The sequence below is a fragment of the Leuresthes tenuis genome, unplaced genomic scaffold (assembly GCF_036924035.1).
Source record: "Leuresthes tenuis unplaced genomic scaffold, fLeuTen1.0.hap1 SCAF_4, whole genome shotgun sequence".
NCBI classification, from domain to species: domain Eukaryota; kingdom Metazoa; phylum Chordata; class Actinopteri; order Atheriniformes; family Atherinopsidae; genus Leuresthes; species Leuresthes tenuis.
In genome coordinates this window covers 30317231-30338954 of record NW_027325358.1, presented here as the reverse complement: position 1 = coordinate 30338954, position 21724 = coordinate 30317231, and the positions used below count along the sequence as shown (strand labels likewise).

Here is a 21724-nt window from a genome sequence, read left to right as displayed (position 1 = left end):
TAGCTGTGCCGGATCCAGACCTGGACTCCTGCCCTCCACGACGCCTGCAACAACAACAGCCAGCCCTGCCACAAGCCTCTGGCTCTCGGGAAGAAGGGACTTCTTCCATCCTCCCTCGGGAAGAAATTGAGGTCTGATGATGAGGAAAAGGAAGACGTTTGGTTCTCCAGCGTACCTGCCCAAGAACTCTTAACGCAAGTGACAAAAATCCTTTACCCACAATCTGGACTTCAGAGATCTAAACGTGAGAAAAAACAAAACCAGATTCAAACCATGCCTATGGTTAAAGTTGCAGTTCCCACTGGACCATTACTGGTTTATCAACCCTGGACTGAGACTGACATCATGGAAGCATAACAATGCTTACCAGATCCAGAGATTTCTGGACCCCATTTTGCTGACGAGTTGCGAGATTTCTGCGCGTTGTAGTTACTCAGTAGTGTCTCAGTGAAACAACCAACGGGGGAAGCCTTGCGGTGACAACAAAAGCAGTGTTTTACTGATCAGTCAAGTTATCAGAGCTCAAGTGAATCTCAGCGCATTTGAAATTTTATTTGGCAGACCTCCTAACCTGGGATTGGGACCTGTAACCAGACCCCTCCCTTCCACAACTGTTTGTGATGATGCTATGTTGTCTTACTGTCGAAACCTTTCCACTGTTCTATCTCAAGTTTCACAGAAAGTAAAAGCAGCCCTTCCAGCCACAGAAAACACACCACTCCAACCAGATGACAGGTGGAGTGTTACTACTGCAAATCCTGTAGCATTTGTGCCATCAGGGTTTTTTGCTTGACCTGTTGAATAAATATAGTTATTTCTGCATTTTCATAACGTATATCAGTTAAGTCTGGCCTGGGTAAAACACTGATGGTTATTTCTGACATGCAATCATGAGGCTTTCCATCTGTGGGGTAGGTAGCGGTGTGGATGGATTAAGTGTAGCACATCTCTCGACAACAAGGTGTGGCTGTGAAAGAAGAACTGTTATGTAGGAGAGATGTCTGGTAAAGATATTTTGTTAAGTAACCATATCACAGCCACTGCATGAGGTACCTTAAGTGTTAATGGGTGAAATAACACCATTATTGTTGATGCCTGCACTGCCAATGGCTTCTGGCCATTGATTCAAAAGTACGATCTCGTCCCTTTTTCCCCCTTTCAGTGGACACTGGCCCCTAATTACCGCAATTCAGCAGGGGGTCTTTCATTAGGAGTACTGGACTCCCCCGTGCACGGTTTCAGCTCCGACCCTGGAAAGCGGAAAAAACGTTGAGATCTGGTTTGAGGACCCAATTGTTGAGAAAAGTCTCTCAATGAGACTCAGAGTTGCTGGAGTCAGTTAATGCAAATGTTTAATCTTGCAGCAAGTTCAAGAATGTGTGTGTGTATGGGTGTATGTGTGCAAACGTGTGTGAGTTTGTGGGTGTGAGAGTTTAAAGAACCTGTTATCCACAGGCAGGTCTTAACTAGTATGGCACAGGTCCAGCCTGTCTCATCTTTTTTGGAAGGTCCAGCGCTCGGCCGTAACCCTTCTGTCTGTTTGGACTCTCACATACATTCGGTTAATCATAGAAAAACGAGAACAAAACTTTTTAGCCCCTTAAATTCATAAAACAGACATGGTGCAGTTATTTCCATTCTAGAAAATAAGAGTAATCACCACCATTCCTATAAATTCTGGATATTCTAACAATCTGAATCTTTTTTAAATGTTCGATGAAGCCCTTTGCTGTTCTGTTTAGCGACTCAGCTGATCATAAACCAAGTTTTGCTCTTGAACCAAGCTTCTAAACTCTTCACCTTTTTCATTTCTCAGTTAGTATTCACTTTAAAACTGATTAAAAGAAAAATTAAATGAATGCCTATCAACAAATGTGGGATCTAAACTCTAGTGCTTTCTCTAAAATAATTTCCTTTCTCAATTCAGAAATGTGTGTGTGTAAGTCACAACACCCGTGACACCAAAACGGCTTTCTTTTCTCTCTTTTCTCTACACTCTGCACTGTGAGCACACACACCAAATCAGAAAGGCTTTTTTTCTCTCTTTTCTACATTATGGACTGTGGGGACACAAAACCGCTCTCTCTCTTTTTTTTTTTTGATTGTGTGCCAGGGCGTTGTCTCACGTATTAGATTATGCTTAAGATACGAATGGGTTTATCAGTCACATCAGAATCCATACATACTGATCCTCCCGTAATAAAATGGTCGGATCTTATCAAACACACTTTGTTTCTTGTGACAAGTCAGCGAAACAGCGTATACACGTCAAGACACTGAATCAAGTTTGCCACAAGAACTCATAAGTTTGGCAGTATTGCTCTGCCGTCAGCAATCATACACCCATTTTATTTTCATGAGACATGTGCAGGCACCTGTTCATCTACTGTTCTATCACTATGAATTAGTTTATCTATTATCAATAAGGATACTTCTACAACTACTATCAAAGTATGTCCGGACTTCTTATGTTGTCAGTTGCTATATATGAATAAGTGGGTTGCTACTGAAAAGCATTAAGCATGTCACACAGCCCAAACATATAACATTTCAGGACACACCACACAGTTAACAACCACAGTGAAGCGTGTCAAAGCCCAAACATGTAACATTCAACAGGACACTTACACAACACATTCCAATCAAACAGTCAGACAACATACAAGAACATATACCCCAGCCGGCATTGCTCCCTGCCTATTTTCCTACAACTCACTATGTGTGCGCACACCTTTATTCACAAACTCTTCAACTTATACTCTTTTACCGAAGCTGCTACAGCTCGATTGGCCAAATACCCTTAGATCCTATTTCGGTGAATTTGACATCTGCCTTGTATGTAACAGATTAGCGGTTTAGCAGTTTTAATTTAGTTTGAGTGAAGGAATTCATTTTATAGCAAAATCCGAAATCGTGAAGAACTCATGAAAGTAAGCTTATTCTCGGATTCCTGAAACTTTAGATTTGCTCTTTCTTTTACTGCAAAGTACAACGTTGAGCAGCACTAATGAGTTGTTTCTATTTTTGGCAGGCTTTACCTTTGCGGATGAAGCCCTTTCTGTCTGTGCAAAAGAAATCTTGTTACTGTGCAGAGTGACTTCTCTGAGTAGAGTCGCCTTACTTGTTGCGACTGTGCCGATGTTCGAAGCTGGAGTGCAAAGTTGTTGCTTGAATGGTGCTCGCTGGAGCGTGTGGTAGTGTAAAGTTATACCATTTAAAAGGGCTGAAGAGTGCTCAGTGCAGCGGGTGGGCGGAGGTGCAAAGTGACACTATGGCCATAAAAAGAACACCGCTACAAGTGCGCATTGTGCCAGGAAGGGCCCTCGGACGTGAACCAGTGGACTGTTATCGCTTCTCGGCCTTTTGGCTAAGATCAAGTGTAGTATCTGTTCTTATCAGTTTAATGTCTGATATGTCCTCTATGCGAGGACTACATATTAAATGGATTTTTATCAATAGGAGTTGAAAAAGGAGCTTGCTCCGTTCACTCCAAGCATCGACCCGGTACTGCAGTGCCGCTGGGAACGGTGCGCTCTCCTCTGCTCTTGTGAAAAAGCAAACAGCGGTGCAGGATGGAAGTTTCAGGGAGCCTAAGATGAAACTTTCTTTTAATCTGCTGAGAAAAGAGAGTGAATGCGAAGCAGACTTTAACACGGCTCTGGGAGCGAGCCGAGTGCGGGCTAACCGGGAGAATTGCTTGAAAGAAACGCGACACCGAATGAGCAGTCAGAACAAAGCCTCAATACGGTGTTCCCGTGTTGTTTGTGGCTGCCTTGTCTTTTGCACAGAGTAAAAGACAAGGCAGCCATCGAATAGGGCCCGATTGTTCCTACTTGGTCAGCCGAGGAGCAAGGGGGGGAGCAAGCGTCTCAACCAAGCAAAGCTCACCATGGGGAAGGTGGCTATGCCAACTAGCCTGATGCCCTGCTCCCGCAGTGATGGATAATCGTACACTGGTTTCTCTTCATAATGTACAAGTCTTTCGCCTTTTACTAAAGACTTCCGTGGAGAGCAGCACTAATGAATTGTTTCTATTTTTGGCAGGCTTTACCTTTGCGGGTGAAGCCCTTTCTGTCTGTGCAAAAGAAATCTTGTTACTGTGCAGAGTGACTTCTCTGAGTAGAGTCGCCTTACTTGTTGCGACTGTGCCGATGTTCGAAGCTGGAGTGCAAAGTTGTTGCTTGAATGGTGCTTGCTGGAGCGTGCGGTAGTGTAAAGTTATACCATTTAAAAGGGTTGAAGAGTGCTCAGTGCAGCGGGTGGGCGGAGGTGCAAAGTGACACTATGGCCATAAAACGAACACCGCTACAAGTGCGCATTGTACCAGGAAGGGCCCTCGGACGTGAACCAGTGGACAGATATCGCTTCTCGGCCTTTTGGCTAAGATCAAGTGTAGTATCTGTACTTATCAGTTTAATATGTGATATGTCTATGCAAGGACTACATATTAAATGGATTTTTATCAATAGGAGTTGAAAAAGGAGCTTGCTCCGTTCACTCCAAGCATCGACCCAGTGCTGCTGGGAACGGTGCGCTCTCCTCTGCTCTTGTGAAAAAGCAAACAGCGGTGCAGGATGGAAGTTTCTTTTAATCTGCTGAGAAAAGAGAGTGAATGCGAAGCAGACTTTAACACGGCTCTGGGAGCGAGCCGAGTGCGGGCTAACCAGGAGAATTGCTTGAAAGAAACGCGACACCGAATGAGCGGTCAGAACAAAGCCTCAATACGGTGTTCCTTTGGTGTTTTTATAAAATGCGGTGTAAAAAAAGGTGTGAATGCCCCATAGAAAACTAAAAGGTGGAGCGGAAGTGTTCGGCTGCAAGAAGGTGTGAATGTCCGACTATATTTGATGAAAAGCAGGTGAAGCAAGGTCTGAATGCCCAACCTTACATCATCAAAAGCGAGATCAGAGGTTTTTGGCTGCAAGAAGGCCATAGTTTGCCAAAAGCGGTTAAGGTGCGAATGATCGGCTAAATATCAACAAAAGTGGGGGCGGAGGTCTTCGGATGCAAGTGGGTGTGAATATCCCACCATACAAGTATGGTGGAGAGGAAGCTGTGAATGGCCGACCATAGTTTGCAAAATGCGGGTGAGAAAAGGTGCGAATGTCCAACCATACATGATCAAAACAGGGAGCGGAGGTGTTTGGCTGCGACAAGGTGTGAATGTCCACCCATAATTAATGAAAAGCGGGCAACAAGTAGGTTCGAATGCCCAACCATACATCATCAAAAGCAGGAGTGGATGTGTTCGGCTACAAGAAGGTTTGAATGTCCGAGCATAGTTTGTAAAAAGCGGGTAAGAAAAGGTTCGAATGCCCGAACATACACCATCAAAAGAGGGAGCGGAGGTGTTCCGCTGTAAGACGGTGTGAATGTCCGACCATAGTTGGTAAAAAGTGGGTATGAAAAGGTTCGAATGCCCAAATTCGGCTGCAAAAAACTGTGTTCGGCTGCAAAAAGGTGTGAATGTTCGACTAAATTTTGTAAAAAGCGGGTAAGACAGCGGCTTTTTACAAACTATGCTCGGACATTCAAACCTTCTTGTAGCCAAACACATCCACTCCTGATTTTGTTGATGTATGGTTGGGCATTCGAACCTACTTGTTGCCCGCTTTTCATTAATTATGGGTGGACATTCACACCTTGTCGCAGCCAAACACCTCCGCTCCCTGTTTTGATCATGTATGGTTGGACATTCGCACCTTTTCTCACCCGCTTTTTGCAAACTATGGTCGGCCATTCACAGCTTCCTCTCCACCATACTTGTATGGTGGGATATTCACACCCACTTGCATCCGAAGACCTCCGCCCCCACTTTTGTTGATATTTAGTCGGTCATTCACACCTTACCCGTTTTCTTGCCGCCAAACACCTCTGATCTCGCTTTTGATGATGTAAGATTGGGCATTCAGACCTTGCTTTTCCTGCTTTTCACCAACTATATATATAACATTCACACCTTCTTGCAGCCGAACACTTCCGCTCCACCTTTTAGGTATCTATCACACCTTTTTTTTCACCGCATTTTATAGATTATGGTTGGAAATTCTCAACCACTCATCCGAAGACCTCTCCTCCCGCTTTTGTTAATATATTTGAACTTTAGTCAGACATTCACACCTACTTGCAGCCGAACACCACCTCTCTAGCTTTTGATGATGTATGGTCCGGCATTCTTACCGTTTCTAACACATTTTTCAGCAATTATGGTAGGACATTCACACCTTCTTGCAGCTGAACACCTCCTCTCCCACTTATGATCATGTGCGGATTGATTTTCGAAAATTTTCTTTCATGTTTTCTAGCAATTAAAAATGGACATTTAGACCTTCTTGCAGCTGAACACCTCCGCTCCCGCTTTTGATCATACATTGTCAGGCATTCGCACCTTGTCTTACCCGCTTTTTACAAAATTTAGTCGAACATTCACACCTTTTTGCAGCCGAACACAGTTTTTTGCAGCCGAATTTGGGCATTCGAACCTTTTCATACCCACTTTTTACCAACTATGGTCGGACATTCACACCGTCTTACAGCGGAACACCTCCGCTCCCTCTTTTGATGGTGTATGTTCGGGCATTCGAACCTTTTCTTACCCGCTTTTTACAAACTATGCTCGGACATTCAAACCTTCTTGTAGCACATCCACTCCTGCTTTTGATGATGTATGGTTGGGCATTCGAACCTACTTGTTGCCCGCTTTTCATTAATTATTATTAATAATAATAATTATTCACACCTTGTCGCAGCCAAACACCTCCGCTCCCTGTTTTGATCATGTATGGTTGGACATTCGCACCTTTTCTCACCCGCTTTTTGCAAACTATGGTCGGCCATTCACAGCTTCCTCTCCACCATACTTGTATGGTGGGATATTCACACCCACTTGCATCCGAAGACCTCCGCCCCCACTTTTGTTGATATTTAGCCGATCATTCGCACCTTACCCGCTTTTGGCAAACTATGGCCTTCTTGCAGCCAAAAACCTCTGATCTCGCTTTTGATGATGTAAGGTTGGGCATTCAGACCTTGCTTCACCTGCTTTTCACCAAATATAGTCGGACATTCACACCTTCTTGCAGCCGAACACTTCCGCTCCACCTTTTAGTTTTCTATGGGGCATTCACACCTTTTTTTACACCGCATTTTATAAAAACACCACAGGAACACCGTATTGAGGCTTTGTTCTGACCGCTCATTCGGTGTCGCGTTTCTTTCAAGCAATTCCCCTGGTTAGCCCGCACTCGGCTCGCTCCCAGAGCCGTGTTAAAGTCTGCTTCGCATTCACTCTCTTTTCTCAGCAGATTAAAAGAAACTTCCATCCTGCACCGCTGTTTGCTTTTTCACAAGAGCAGAGGAGAGCACACCGTTCCCAGCGGCACTGCAGTACCGGGTCGATGCTTGGAGTGAACGGAGTAAGCTCCTTTTTCAACTCCTATTGATAAAAATCCATTTAATATGTAGTCCTTGCATAGACATATCACATATTAAACTGATAAGAACAGATACTACACTTGATCTTAGCCAAAAGGCCGAGAAGCAATATCTGTCCACTGGTTCACGTCCGAGGGCCCTTCCTGGCACAATGCGCACTTGTAGCGGTGTTCGTTTTATGGCCATAGTGTCACTTTGCACCTCCGCCCACCCGCTGCACTGAGCACTCTTCAGCCCTTTTAAATGGTATAACTTTACACTACCGCACGCTCCAGCGAGCACCATTCAAGCAACATCGGCACAGTCGCAACAAGTAAGGCGACTCTCCTCAGAGAAGTCACTCTGCACAGTAACAAGATTTCTTTTGCACAGACAGAAAGGGCTTCACCCCCAAAGGTAAAGCCTGCCAAAAATAGAAAGAATTCATTAGTGCTGCTCTCCACAGAAGTCTTTAGTAAAAGGCGAAGGACTTGTACGTTATGAAGAGAAACCAGAGTACGATTATCCATCACTGCGGGAGCAGGGCATCAGGCTAGTTGGCATAGCCACCTTCCCCATGGTGAGCTTTGCTTGGTTGAGACGCTTGCTCCCCCCCCTTGCTCCTCGGCTGACCAAGTAGGAACAATCGGGCCCTATTCGATGGCTGCCTTGTCTTTTACTCTGTGCCAAAGACAAGGCAGCCACAAACAACACGGGAACACCGTATTGAGGCTTTGTTCTGACTGCTCATTCGGTGTCGCGTTTCTTTCAAGCAATTCTCCCGGTTAGCCCGCACTCGGCTCGCTCCCAGAGCCGTGTTAAAGTCTGCTTCGCATTCACTCTCTTTTCTCAGCAGATTAAAAGAAAGTTTCATCTTAGGCTCCCTGAAACTTCCATCCTGCACCGCTGCTTGCTTTTTCACAAGAGCAGAGGAGAGCGCACCGTTCCCAGCGGCACTGCAGTACCGGGTCGATGCTTGGAGTGAACGGAGCAAGCTCCTTTTTCAACTCCTATTGATAAAAATCCATTTAATATGTAGTCCTCGCATAGAGGACATATCAGACATTAAACTGATAAGAACAGATACTACACTTGATCTTAGCCAAAAGGCCGAGAAGCGATAACTGTCCACTGGTTCACGTCCGAGGGCCCTTCCTGGCACAATGCGCACTTGTAGCGGTGTTCTTTTTATGGCCATAGTGTCACTTTGCACCTCCGCCCACCCGCTGCACTGAGCACTCTTCAACCCTTTTAAATGGTATAACTTTACACTACCGCACGCTCCAGCGAGCACCATTCAAGCAACATCGGCACAGTCGCAACAAGTAAGGCGACTCTACTCAGAGAAGTCACTCTGCACAGTAACAAGATTTCTTTTGCACAGACAGAAAGGGCTTCACCCGCAAAGGTAAAGCCTGCCAAAAATAGGAACAATTCATTAGTGCTGCTCTCCACGGGAGTCTTTAGTAAAAGGCGAAAGACTTGTACATTATGAAGAGAAACCAGTGTACGATTATCCATCACTGCGGGAGCAGGGCATCAGGCTAGTTGGCATAGCCACCTTCCCCATGGTGAGCTTTGCTTGGTTGAGACGCTTGCTCCCCCCCCTTGCTCCTCGGCTGACCAAGTAGGAACAATCGGGCCCTATTCGATGGCTGCCTTGTCTTTTACTCTGTGCAAAAGACAAGGCAGCCACAAACAACACGGGAACACCGTATTGAGGCTTTGTTCTGACTGCTCATTCGGTGTCGCGTTTCTTTCAAGCAATTCTCCCGGTTAGCCCGCACTCGGCTCGCTCCCAGAGCCGTGTTAAAGTCTGCTTCGCATTCACTCTCTTTTCTCAGCAGATTAAAAGAAATTTCCATCCTGCACCGCTGTTTGCTTTTTCACAAGAGCAGAGGAGAGCACACCGTTCCCAGCGGCACTGCAGTACCGGGTCGATGCTTGGAGTGAACGGAGTAAGCTCCTTTTTCAACTCCTATTGATAAAAATCCATTTAATATGTAGTCCTCGCATAGAGGACATATCAGACATTAAACTGATAATAACAGATACTACACTTGATCTTAGCCAAAAGGCCGAGAAGCGATAACTGTCCACTGGTTCCCGTCCGAGGGCCCTTCCTGGCACAATGCGCACTTGTAGCGGTGTTCTTTTTATGGCCATAGTGTCACTTTGCACCTCCGCCCACCCGCTGCACTGAGCACTCTTCAGCCCTTTTAAATGGTATAACTTTACACTACCACACGCTCCAGCGAGCACCATTCAAGCAACAACTTTGCACTCCAGCTTCGAACATCGGCACAGTCGCAACAAGTAAGGCGACTCTACTCAGAGAAGTCACTCTGCACAGTAACAAGATTTCTTTTGCACAGACAGAAAGGGCTTCATCCGCAAAGGTAAAGCCTGCCAAAAATAGAAACAACTCATTAGTGCTGCTCAACGTTGTACTTTGCAGTAAAAGAAAGAGCAAATCTAAAGTTTCAGGAATCCGAGAATAAGCTTACTTTCATGAGTTCTTCACGATTTCGGATTTTGCTATAAAATGAATTCCTTCACTCAAACTAAATTAAAACTGCTAAACCGCTAATCTGTTACATACAAGGCAGATGTCAAATTCACCGAAATAGGATCTAAGGGTATTTGGCCAATCGAGCTGTAGCAGCTTCGGTAAAAGAGTATAAGTTGAAGAGTTTGTGAATAAAGGTGTGCGCACACATAGTGAGTTGTAGGAAAATAGGCAGGGAGCAATGCCGGCTGGGGTATATGTTCTTGTATGTTGTCTGACTGTTTGATTTGAATGTGTTGTGTAAGTGTCCTGTTGAATGTTACATGTTTGGGCTTTGACACGCTTCACTGTGGTTGTTAACTGTGTGGTGTGTCCTGAAATGTTATATGTTTGGGCTGTGTGACATGCTTAATGCTTTTCAGTAGCAACCCACTTATTCATATATAGCAACTGACAACATAAGAAGTCCGGACATACTTTGATAGTAGTTGTAGAAGTATCCTTATTGATAATAGATAAACTAATTCATAGTGATAGAACAGTAGATGAACAGGTGCCTGCACATGTCTCATGAAAATAAAATGGGTGTATGATTGCTGACGGCAGAGCAATACTGCCAAACTTATGAGTTCTTGTGGCAAACTTGATTCAGTGTCTTGACGTGTATACGCTGTTTCGCTGACTTGTCACAAGAAACAAAGTGTGTTTGATAAGATCCGACCATTTTATTACCGGAGGATCAGTATGTATGGATTCTGATGTGACTGATAAACCTATTCGTATCTTAAGCATAATCTAATACGTGAGACAACGCCCTGGCACACAATCAAAAAAAAAAGAGAGAGAGCGGTTTTGTGTCCCCACAGTCCATAATGTAGAAAAGAGAGAAAAAAGCCTTTCTGATTTGGTGTGTGTGCTCACAGTGCAGAGTGTAGAGAAAAGAGAGAAAAGAAAGCCGTTTTGGTGTCACGGGTGTTGTGACTTACACACACACATTTCTGAATTGAGAAAGGAAATTATTTTAGAGAAAGCACTAGAGTTTAGATCCCACATTTGTTGATAGGCATTCATTTAATTTTTCTTTTAATCAGTTTTAAAGTGAATACTAACTGAGAAATGAAAAAGGTGAAGAGTTTAGAAGCTTGGTTCAAGAGCAAAACTTGGTTTATGATCAGCTGAGTCTCTAAACAGAACAGCAAAGGGCTTCATCGAACATTTAAAAAAGATTCAGATTGTTAGAATATCCAGAATTTATAGGAATGGTGGTGATTACTCTTATTTTCTAGAATGGAAATAACTGCACCATGTCTGTTTTATGAATTTAAGGGGCTAAAAAGTTTTGTTCTCGTTTTTCTATGATTAACCGAATGTATGTGAGAGTCCAAACAGACAGAAGGGTTACGGCCGAGCGCTGGACCTTCCAAAAAAGATGAGACAGGCTGGACCTGTGCCATACTAGTTAAGACCTGCCTGTTGATAACAGGTTCTTTAAACTCTCACACACACAAACTCACACACGTTCGCACACATACACCCATACACACACACATTCTTGAACTTGCTGCAAGATTAAACATTTGCATTAACTGACTCCAGCAACTCTGAGTCTCATTGAGAGACTTTTCTCAACAATTGGGTCCTCAAACCAGATCTCAACGTTTTTTCCGCTTTCCAGGGTCGGAGCTGAAACCGTGCACGGGGGAGTCCAGTACTCCTAATGAAAGACCCCCTGCTGAATTGCGGTAATTAGGGGCCAGTGTCCACTGAAAGGGGGAAAAAGGGACGAGATCGTACTTTTGAATCAATGGCCAGAAGCCATTGGCAGTGCAGGCATCAACAATAATGGTGTTATTTCACCCATTAACACTTAAGGTACCTCATGCAGTGGCTGTGATATGGTTACTTAACAAAATATCTTTACCAGACATCTCTCCTACATAACAGTTCTTCTTTCACAGCCACACCTTGTTGTCGAGAGATGTGCTACACTTAATCCATCCACACTGCTACCTACCCCACAGATGGAAAGCCTCATGATTGCATGTCAGAAATAACCATCAGTGTTTTACCCAGGCCAGACTTAACTGATATACGTTATGAAAATGCAGAAATAACTATATTTATTCAACAGGTCAAGCAAAAAACCCTGATGGCACAAATGCTACAGGATTTGCAGTAGTAACAGAAACTGAAGTTTTCTTAAAACAACCACTACCAAAAAATTACTCTGTTCAAGCAGTCGAATTGGTAGCTTTAACTGAAGCTTGTAAATTAAATAACAAAACGGTTGTTAACGTTTACACTGACAGTCAGTATGCCTTCTCAACTGTACATGTGTTAACACAGCATTGGAAAAACAGGTATGTTGACATCCACAGCTAAATGTATAAACTACAAATATTTTAGCATTATTAGATGTTATTCAATTGCCATCTACAATAGACTCGTATGAATGACCGGGAGGAAAACCATACTGCCAAAGAATTTGTTTAAATATGCTGCAGTATTGAGCCACGCACCATGTCATGTCTTAACAGGAGGGATGGAAGCAATAATGAACAAGGTTTTTACAGCATATGGTTTTACTAATTATTGAATTTTTTTTTTTAGAATAAATAAATGAATAAAGTTTTGTCTAGCAGGTCAAATATGTGCAAAATACATTCCACAGGGCAATCTAAGACCAAAACGAAGATAATTCCCTAAGCCAGTGTATCTTTTTCAACATATTTGTTTGGATTTCATTATTTCATTATTGTGTAGATTTCATTGAACTAAATTAATGTTAAGGGAAACGATTCTGCTCAGTGACAACAGAGGTTTTTACCAAATGGTCTGAAATATTTCCATGTGCACAAGCAGATGCACTCTCAGTAGCAAAATCACGCGTAAAATAACTCATTTCTAGATTTGAAATTCCTGAAAAGATCTTCAGTGATACTTAGACACACTTTGTAAACAATGTCATCTCACTGATGGCAAAGAACTTAAAATAGACCTTAGAAACCACTGTGATATAGAAGGTTTCGCTAACACATTGGAATTGTTTTACTATTTACATATGCATGTGCAGTGAAGAATTGCTTGCTGCTGATAAATGCAAAGAAGAACAGCTTACACATAGATGCTCACATATAGGCTGCTGAATGCAATGAAGACCTGCTTATCCAGTAAAGTTCAATGTCAATGTGTAATATTCAATTAGGATTTGCAAAACAGTGAAGTTAAACAATGAATGGGTCCATAGTCGGTATGAGAAGACTACAGGAATATTTACCTGGGTGTACGTTCAAACAGAGATGAGAAAATTGCGATAAATGATTGTTTGTTTGTTTGTTAGTATGTATATGAATGTTATGTGTATAAACTGTGTTGAGTTGTAGTTACTCAGTAGTGTCTCAGTGAAACAACCGACGGGGGAAGCCTTGCGGTGACAACAAAAGCAGTGTTTTACTGATGAGTCAAGTTGCTCCAGTGTACTCCATACAAACTGGTTGGCTACTGAAGGGATAGAAAATGGGGAATACTTGTTTTAAAGCAAACAAGGAATTAGATGGGAAAAATACATGTTTTAACGGGACCCAGACAATATTATATAGATGTCGCCACTGAAGTAAAGAACATTTACGTGGGATGGTGTGAGGGTCCTCGTTTGGCTGACGTTCGCCGATATGCTCGCCATGCTCAGAACCAAGTTGAGACGCGTAAGACAACCAAAAGGGACAAGTGTGAAAAGGAGCTGCATTTGGCAACCATGACTATGTATTACGCAGTTGGTGTAAACAGAGGACGAGGCCGAAGTCGAAGACGTGGACGTGTGGGAGAGGAGGTCGAAATGGGCCACGCCAGAGCTATGATCCGAATATTTGTTTTTACTGTGGCCAGACTGGACACTGGAAGAAGGACTGTCCACAGCTAAAAAGTGATGAAATTGGGCAAAAGGCTGACTGAGGGTGGGAGGCAGGTTCTGGACGTCACGCGGCAGCGGAGCCTCCACTAATGGGTGATAGCACAAACACACTCACACATTTTTCCTGCTCTGTGTAGTGAAGCAACGCTTGCCGACTGTGATTCACGTAGTAAAGTTTTGCATGCTATTTCCGTCCTAGAGCAAAGATATTTCTCTCAGAATATAGGAACTTATGTTCATCAGTAGTGACGTCAGGGGAGTTTGATTGTCCTCCAAAGTTAAGTGGAAACCACGTTTACTGTATGTCTGCATCAGGCCAGGTTGTGAAGGAGAAAATGACAATGCCCATTGCGTGTTGTCACTGAGCTCTCCTTCAAACACTCATTTTTGTTATCAGAGTTGTGTCCCATTAACCTGATGGGCTGTGATCTCATGTGTAAATTAGGCATTATTTTAACTTCTACACCAGAGGGTGTTAAGGTTATGTTACAGCCTGACAAAGTTTTCACAGCAGTGCAGTTTGATTCATCGGCACTTACATATGCTTATGAGTGGAAACTTCCCAGCTCTCCTTTTTCACAACAACTAGTGGAAGAAGCAAAAGCGTTAGTTTCACCCCTTTCTGATTTCATGCAACCTACTGATTTGCACTGCACATCACACATTTCTTTGGGGCCTGACAATGACTATGAGAAGAAGTGAAAAAATATGTGCGCCTACTTTATTGACTCCAGAGCACTTCGATTTTTTTAATGTTTGTGGTACTCGCCCTCACATTTCCTTGGCCAAACGTACACACAGGCAGTGACAAGGTGTGGGAGAGTTTGTTGCTACATGTCAGAAAGAAATGGAGTGGACCGTTTCACCTGCTGATCCAAATTTGATGTTTTCTGAACGATTGTCAGCATACAAAAAAACATTTTTGAGTACAATGCATTGTCAAAGAACTGTGGACTTAATTCCTACCACAGAATCACATTTTGAAGCATGTTTTTTATCTGAAACAGATTTGTCTTCGATACCCATGTTGGCTGAAGTGCCCAATGATCTTTGGGCTAAGAGCAAATATGATGTGGGGTTGATAAAAGGCTGTGAACCAGTAATTGTCACCCCTAAATCAGACTTTTGTCCATGTAAAAAACAATACCCTTTTAAGCCTGAAGCAATTAAAGGGATTAAACCTGTTTTTCAATCTTTTCAGAAAACAGGCGTTATTGTTCCTTTTGAAAATTCACCTGTGCTTACTCCATTGATTCCTGTTAAAAAGATTAAAGATGCTGGCCAGCCAGATGAATGGCGTTTTGTACAGGACCTCCAAGCGGTGAATGCTGCAGTTCAGCCACATGCTCCTACTGTGCCCAACCCACACACTATTTTGTCTCAAATTACATCAGATGCACAGTTTTTCTCAGTGGTTGACTTGTCGCCAGTGCACCCTGATAGCCCATTTTGGTTTGCTTTTTAGTTTGAAGGGAGATCTTGGACTTTTACCCGGTTATGCCAGGGGTACTGTGAAAGTCCCACTATTTACAATGCTGCCCTCAAAGCTAGTCTGGATTAACTTCAATCAACCACAGGCTCTGCTCTTTTGCAGTATGTGGATGACATCCTTTTATGTAGTCCATCTAAACAACAGTGTGAAAAAGACCAAATGACTCAAATAACTTTCTTGCTTTCAAAATTTTTCCTCTAGTGACGCTGACTTAGAGAGGGATGAAGATAATCATGTTTAATTGTTCATGTTTTGATTGTTTATCATTGGACCCTTTATTACTATGATGCCTCCATTTTAAACTCATGTTGTGTGCAAATGCAGGCTGATGTTTTACAGATAAAGTTATTATTTTCCTTGTTTCTTTTGGGTTGATTAATATAATGGTATTATTAGTTAAAACTGCTTTGTACTTCATATTTATCCATGTCTAAATAGCTTTAAACAAAAACAAACGTAGTACTTTTCAGGATAGGAAACAACAACACTAAATTTTTTCAGGAATCCAAGAATAAGCTTCTTTTCACGAGTTCTACACAATTCCGGATTTTGATATAAAATTAATTCCTTCACTCAAACCAAGTTAAAACTGCTTTGTCCTTCATATTTATCCATGTCTAAATAGCTTTAAACAAAAAAGAACGTTGTACTTTGCAGGATAGGAAAGAACAACACTAAACCTTTAGGAATCCGAGAATAAGCTTATTTTCACGAGTTCTACACAATTTCAGATTTTGTTATAAAATGAATTCCTTCACTCAAACCAAGTTAAAACTGCTTTGTCCTTCATATTTTTGCATGTCTAAATAGGTTTCAGGCATAAAATTCTTCATATTACCCTGTATGTGAAAGAAGCATACTTGTGATGGAGCAATACACTCCTTTTGGGTAACCTAAACTGATGGTTGGGGAGGAAAGTTAGAAGAACAATCAACTATCAACCAAAGACAGATGACGTGATGAGCGGGCAATATAACTGTGTGTTTTTACTTCAGTGGTCAGAGCAACTCTGTATTATGTACTGTGTTGTTCTCTCTTTCAAGATATTATTATTAAAGCCTCTTATCTCCTCAGAAGAAAATAACTGACTCTGTGCGTTACTAAATTTCCACCACAATTTTGGCGTCACGAACAGGATCCCTCGACTGGTGTCTCTGGACCGGATCGCAGTGCATGGCCAGCCTGGACTGAAGTAGCTGTTCCAGCCTCATACCTCCAAGGCCTTTTCTGAGAGAGAGGACTGGCAGGTCCTTTTCCTGAATACCAGCGCTGGGATCATTTTTGAAATATGATAGTCTGAGACGATAGGACTGCTTTTTAGTTTTTATTTGAATAAAAGAGGGTTTCCCGGTTGTGTCATTAGTGAGACAGAGATTTCATGGGTAAGTGAAACTTTTGAAGCAGTCCGAAGAAGTGTGAAGTACTCCGAAGAAGTGTGAGTACAGATTAAGGTCCTCATTGGAGACGTCCTTTGAGTAAAGGAATATATTTCCCCATTCCAAGTCTGAGAATGGGAAACAGTAGGTCTCAGACTTTTGACCCTACCGTTAGAAATAAGAAAATTAGAAGAAAAGTTTTGCAAATATGAGAAGAAGAAGAAGAGATGAAGCAAAAAAAAGAAAATTAAGTTTAAATAAGAAGTAAGAAAGGTATAGAATTTTGGAAAAAATAAAGTGTATTAAGAGAAAGAAAGGAAAATGTTAAACAAATGCCATGACGGAATGATGATAATAATTTAGTATTAGCTGTGCCGGATCCAGACCTGGACTCCTGCCCTCCACGACGCCTGCAACAACAACAGCCAGCCCTGCCACAAGCCTCTGGCTCTCGGGAAGAAGGGACTTCTTCCATCCTCCCTCGGGAAGAAATTCCATCATTCTCACAACATCAGTTACATAGGTCTGATGATGAGGAAAAGGAAGACGTTTGGTTCTCCAGCGTACCTGCCCAAGAACTTTTAACGCAAGTGACAAAAATCCTTTACCCACAATCTGGACTTCAGAGATCTAAACGTGAGAAAAAACAAAACCAGATTCAAACCATGCCTATGGTTAAAGTTGCAGTTCCCACTGGACCATTACTGGTTTATCGACCCTGGACTGAGACTGACATCATGGAAGCATAACAATGCTTACCAGATCCAGAGATTTCTGGACCCCATTTTGCTGACGAGTTGCGAGATTTCTGCGCACAATTCTGCCTGACTGGGGTTGAATTGCGTCGCATATTGGCAAAAAAGTTCAAACCGACCGACCTCGGCAAAATAGAGGCCAGTATGCTACAACTGGATTTGCGACCTACCAACAGTGAACGAGGACATAATGATAACGCTCAATATGAAGCAGCCATCCAAAGACTGTGTCAAGCCATCACCACTCAATTTCCAACCAAAATCAATATGTCCCACATTTACACCTGCAAACAGAAACCTGGTGAAGGGACTGATGATTTTGTACACCGCATCCTTGAGAAAGTCAGCAAGCACAGCGGTCATCAGAGACCAAGGGATTTGGGTAATGAATCAGGACCATGGGAGAGTATTGCATGCAATGGAATGTCCGACCATAGTTGGTAAAAAGCGGGTAAGAAAAGGTTAAAATACCCGACTGTACACAATCAATAGTGGGAGCGTATGTGTTCGGCTACAAGAAGGTGTGAAAGTCCGACCATGGTTTGTAAAAAGCGGGTAAGACAAGGTGCGAATGCCTGACAATGTATGATCAAAAGAGGGAGCGGAGGTGTTCGGCTGCAAGGTCTGAATTTCCAACCATAATTTGTAAATACCGTTGAAGAAAAGCCTCGAAAGCCCGACTATACACCATCAAAAGCGGGAGCAGAGGTGTTCAGCTGCACACAATCAGGTTTTTGCAAATTATGATCTGACATTCACACATGCTTTTGATGATGTATGGTTGGGCATTCGCACCTTTTTTTACCCATTTTTCAGGAATTATGGGTGGACATTCACACCTTCTTGCAGCTGAACACCTCCTCTCCCGCATATGATCATGTGCGGTTTGATATTCGAAAATTTTCTTTCATGTTTTCTAGCAATTATTGATGGACATTCAGACATTCTTGCAGCTGAACCCCTCTGCTCCCGCTTCTGATGGTGTATAGTCGGGCTTTCGAGCCTTTTCTTCCCCGGTTTTTACAAATTATGGTTGGACATTCAGACCTTCTTTTAGCCGAAAACCTCCGCTCCCTCTTTTGATCATACATTGTTGGGCATTCGCACCTTTTCTTACCCGCTATTTACAAAAAATGGTCGGCCATTCACACCTTGTAGCCGAACACATTCGCTCCCGCTATTGATTGTGTACAGTCGGGTATTTTAACCAACTACGGTCGGACATTCACACCTTCTTATGGCGGAACACCTCCGCTCCCTCTTTTGATGGTGTATGTTCGGGCATTCGAACCTTTTCTTACCCGCTTTTTACAAACTATGCTCTTACATTCAAACCTTCTTGTAGCCTAACACATCCAGTCCTGCTTTTGATGATGTATGGTTGGGCATTCGCACCTTTTTTTTTACCCATTTTTGAGGAATTATGGGTGGACATTCACACCTTCTTGCAGCTGAACACCTCCTCTCCCACTTATGATCATGTGCGGTTGGATATTCGAAAATTTTTTTTCATGTTTTCTAGCAATTATTGATGGACATTCAGACCTTCTTGCAGTTGAACACCTCCGCTCCCGCTTTTGATGGTGTATAGTTGGGCTTCTGAGCCTTTTTCTTCCCCGGTTTTTACAAATTATGGTTGGACATTTAGACCTTCTTGCAGCCGAAAACCTCCGTTCCCTCTTTTGATCATACATTGTCGGGCATTCGCACCTTTTCTTACCCGCTTTTTACCAATTATGGTCGGATATTCACACCTTCTTACAGCGGAAAACCTCCGCTCCCTTTTTTGATCATTTATGGTCTGGCAATACTACCTTTTCTTACCCGTTTTTGAGTAATTATGGCTGGACATTCACAGCTTCTTGCAGCCGAACACCTCTTCTCCCGCTTTTGATGATGAATGGTCCGGCATTCTTATCTTTTCTAACACATTTTTCAGCAATTATTGTCGGTCATTCACACCTTTCTCATCAGCTTTTTGCAAATTATGATCTGACATTCACACCTACTTGCAGCCGAACACCTCGGCTTCCGCTTTTGATGGTGTATATTTTGGCATTCGAACCTTTTCTTACCCGCTTTTTACCAACTATGGTCGGACATTCACACCTTCTTACAGCGGAACACCTCCGCTCCCTCTTTTGATGGTGTATGTTCTGGCATTCGAACCTTTTCTTACCCACTTTCTACAAACTATGCTCGGACATTCACACCTTCTTGCAGCGAAACACCTCCGCTCCCTCTTTTGATTGTGTATGTACGGGCATTCGAACCTTTTCTTACCCGCCTTTTACAAACTATGGTCGGACATTCAAACCTTCTTGTGGCCGAACACATCCACTTCTGCTTTTGATGATGTATAGTTGGGCATTCACGTCTTTTCTTACCCATTTTTCAGTAATTATTGGTGGACTTTCACACCTTCTTGTAGCCGAACAACTCCGCTTCCGCTATTGATTGTGTACAGTCGGGTTTTTTAACCTTTTCTTACCCGCTTTTTACCAACTATGGCCGGACATTCGCAGCATCTTACAGCGGAACACCTCCGCTCCCTCTTTTGATGGTGTATGTTCGGACATTCGCACCTTGTCTTACCCGCTTTTTACAAAATTTAGTCGAACATTCACACCTTTTTGCAGCCGAACACACTTTTTTGCAGCCGAATTTGGGCATTCGAACCTTTTCATACCCACTTTTTACCAACTATGGTCGGACATTCACACCGTCTTACAGCGGAACACCTCCGCTCCCTCTTTTGATGGTGTATGTTCGGGCATTCGAACCTTTTCTTACCCGCTTTTTACAAACTATGCTCGGACATTCAAACCTTCTTGTAGCCGAACACATCCACTCCTGCTTTTGATGATGTATGGTTGGGCATTCGAACCTACTTGTTGCCCGCTTTTCATTAATTATGGGTGGACATTCACACCTTGTCGCAGCCAAACACCTCCGCTCCCTGTTTTGATCATGTATGGTTGGACATTCGCACCTTTTCTCACCCGCATTTTGCAAACTATGGTCGGCCATTCACAGCTTCCTCTCCACCATACTTGTATGGTGGGATATTCACACCCACTTGCATCCGAAGACCTCCGCCCCCACTTTTGTTGATATTTAGCCGATCATTCGCACCTTACCCGCTTTTGGCAAACTATGGCCTTCTTGCAGCCAAAAACCTCTGATCTCGCTTTTGATGATGTAAGGTTGGGCATTCAGACCTTGCTTCACCTGCTTTTCATCAAATATAGTCGGACATTCACACCTTCTTGCAGCTGAACACTTCCGCTCCACCTTTTAGTTTTCTATGGGGCATTCACACCTTTTTTTACACCGCATTTTATAAAAACACCACAGGAACACCGTATTGAGGCTTTGTTCTGACCGCTCATTCGGTGTCGCGTTTCTTTCAAGCAATTCTCCTGGTTAGCCCGCACTCGGCTCGCTCCCAGAGCCGTGTTAAAGTCTGCTTCGCATTCACTCTCTTTTCTCAGCAGATTAAAAGAAACTTCCATCCTGCACCGCTGTTTGCTTTTTCACAAGAGCAGAGGAGAGCGCACCGTTCCCAGCAGCACTGCAGTACCGGGTCGATGCTTGGAGTGAACGGAGCAAGCTCCTTTTTCAACTCCTATTGATAAAAATCCATTTAATATGTAGTCCTTGCATAGACATATCACATATTAAACTGATAAGTACAGATACTACACTTGATCTTAGCCAAAAGGCCGAGAAGCGATATCTGTCCACTGGTTCACGTCCGAGGGCCCTTCCTGGCACAATGCGCACTTGTAGCGGTGTTCGTTTTATGGCCATAGTGTCACTTTGCACCTCCGCCCACCCGCTGCACTGAGCACTCTTCAACCCTTTTAAATGGTATAACTTTACACTACCGCACGCTCCAGCAAGCACCATTCAAGCAACAACTTTGCACTCCAGCTTCGAACATCGGCACAGTCACAACAAGTAAGGCGACTCTACTCAGAGAAGTCACTCTGCACAGTAACAAGATTTCTTTTGCACAGACAGAAAGGGCTTCACCCGCAAAGGTAAAGCCTGCCAAAAATAGAAACAATTCATTAGTGCTGCTCTCCACGGAAGTCTTTAGTAAAAGGCGAAAGACTTGTACATTATGAAGAGAAACCAGTGTACGATTATCCATCACTGCGGGAGCAGGGCATCAGGCTAGTTGGCATAGCCACCTTCCCCATGGTGAGCTTTGCTTGGTTGAGACGCTTGCTCCCCCCCCTTGCTCCTCGGCTGACCAAGTAG

At 43.2% G+C, this 21724-nt stretch overlaps 9 non-coding genes and 1 pseudogene across 9 annotated transcripts; 3 read left to right on the top strand and 7 right to left on the bottom strand.

Moving 5' to 3' along the window:
* The first annotated feature begins 3347 nt into the window (after positions 1-3347).
* Positions 3348-3538, top strand: LOC140306239 (U2 spliceosomal RNA). The gene has a single exon (XR_011915573.1). It is a non-coding gene; the product is annotated as a U2 spliceosomal RNA (small nuclear RNA).
* Positions 3539-3948: 410 nt separating this feature from the next.
* LOC140306288 (U5 spliceosomal RNA) lies at positions 3949-4062 on the top strand. Its single transcript, XR_011915610.1, has one exon. It is a non-coding gene; the product is annotated as a U5 spliceosomal RNA (small nuclear RNA).
* Positions 4063-4360: 298 nt separating this feature from the next.
* LOC140306220 (U2 spliceosomal RNA) lies at positions 4361-4540 on the top strand (annotated as a pseudogene).
* A 2816-nt stretch (positions 4541-7356) lies between these two features.
* LOC140306196 (U2 spliceosomal RNA) lies at positions 7357-7544 on the bottom strand. Its single transcript, XR_011915547.1, has one exon. It is a non-coding gene; the product is annotated as a U2 spliceosomal RNA (small nuclear RNA).
* A 275-nt stretch (positions 7545-7819) lies between these two features.
* LOC140306309 (U5 spliceosomal RNA) lies at positions 7820-7933 on the bottom strand. The gene has a single exon (XR_011915629.1). It is a non-coding gene; the product is annotated as a U5 spliceosomal RNA (small nuclear RNA).
* A 411-nt stretch (positions 7934-8344) lies between these two features.
* On the bottom strand, positions 8345-8535 carry LOC140306227 (U2 spliceosomal RNA). The gene has a single exon (XR_011915570.1). It is a non-coding gene; the product is annotated as a U2 spliceosomal RNA (small nuclear RNA).
* Positions 8536-8810: 275 nt separating this feature from the next.
* LOC140306353 (U5 spliceosomal RNA) lies at positions 8811-8924 on the bottom strand. The gene has a single exon (XR_011915670.1). It is a non-coding gene; the product is annotated as a U5 spliceosomal RNA (small nuclear RNA).
* Positions 8925-9312: 388 nt separating this feature from the next.
* On the bottom strand, positions 9313-9503 carry LOC140306083 (U2 spliceosomal RNA). Its single transcript, XR_011915444.1, has one exon. It is a non-coding gene; the product is annotated as a U2 spliceosomal RNA (small nuclear RNA).
* Positions 9504-21004: 11501 nt separating this feature from the next.
* On the bottom strand, positions 21005-21192 carry LOC140306150 (U2 spliceosomal RNA). The gene has a single exon (XR_011915505.1). It is a non-coding gene; the product is annotated as a U2 spliceosomal RNA (small nuclear RNA).
* Positions 21193-21490: 298 nt separating this feature from the next.
* LOC140306287 (U5 spliceosomal RNA) lies at positions 21491-21604 on the bottom strand. The gene has a single exon (XR_011915609.1). It is a non-coding gene; the product is annotated as a U5 spliceosomal RNA (small nuclear RNA).
* Between the last annotated feature and the right edge of the window lie 120 nt (positions 21605-21724).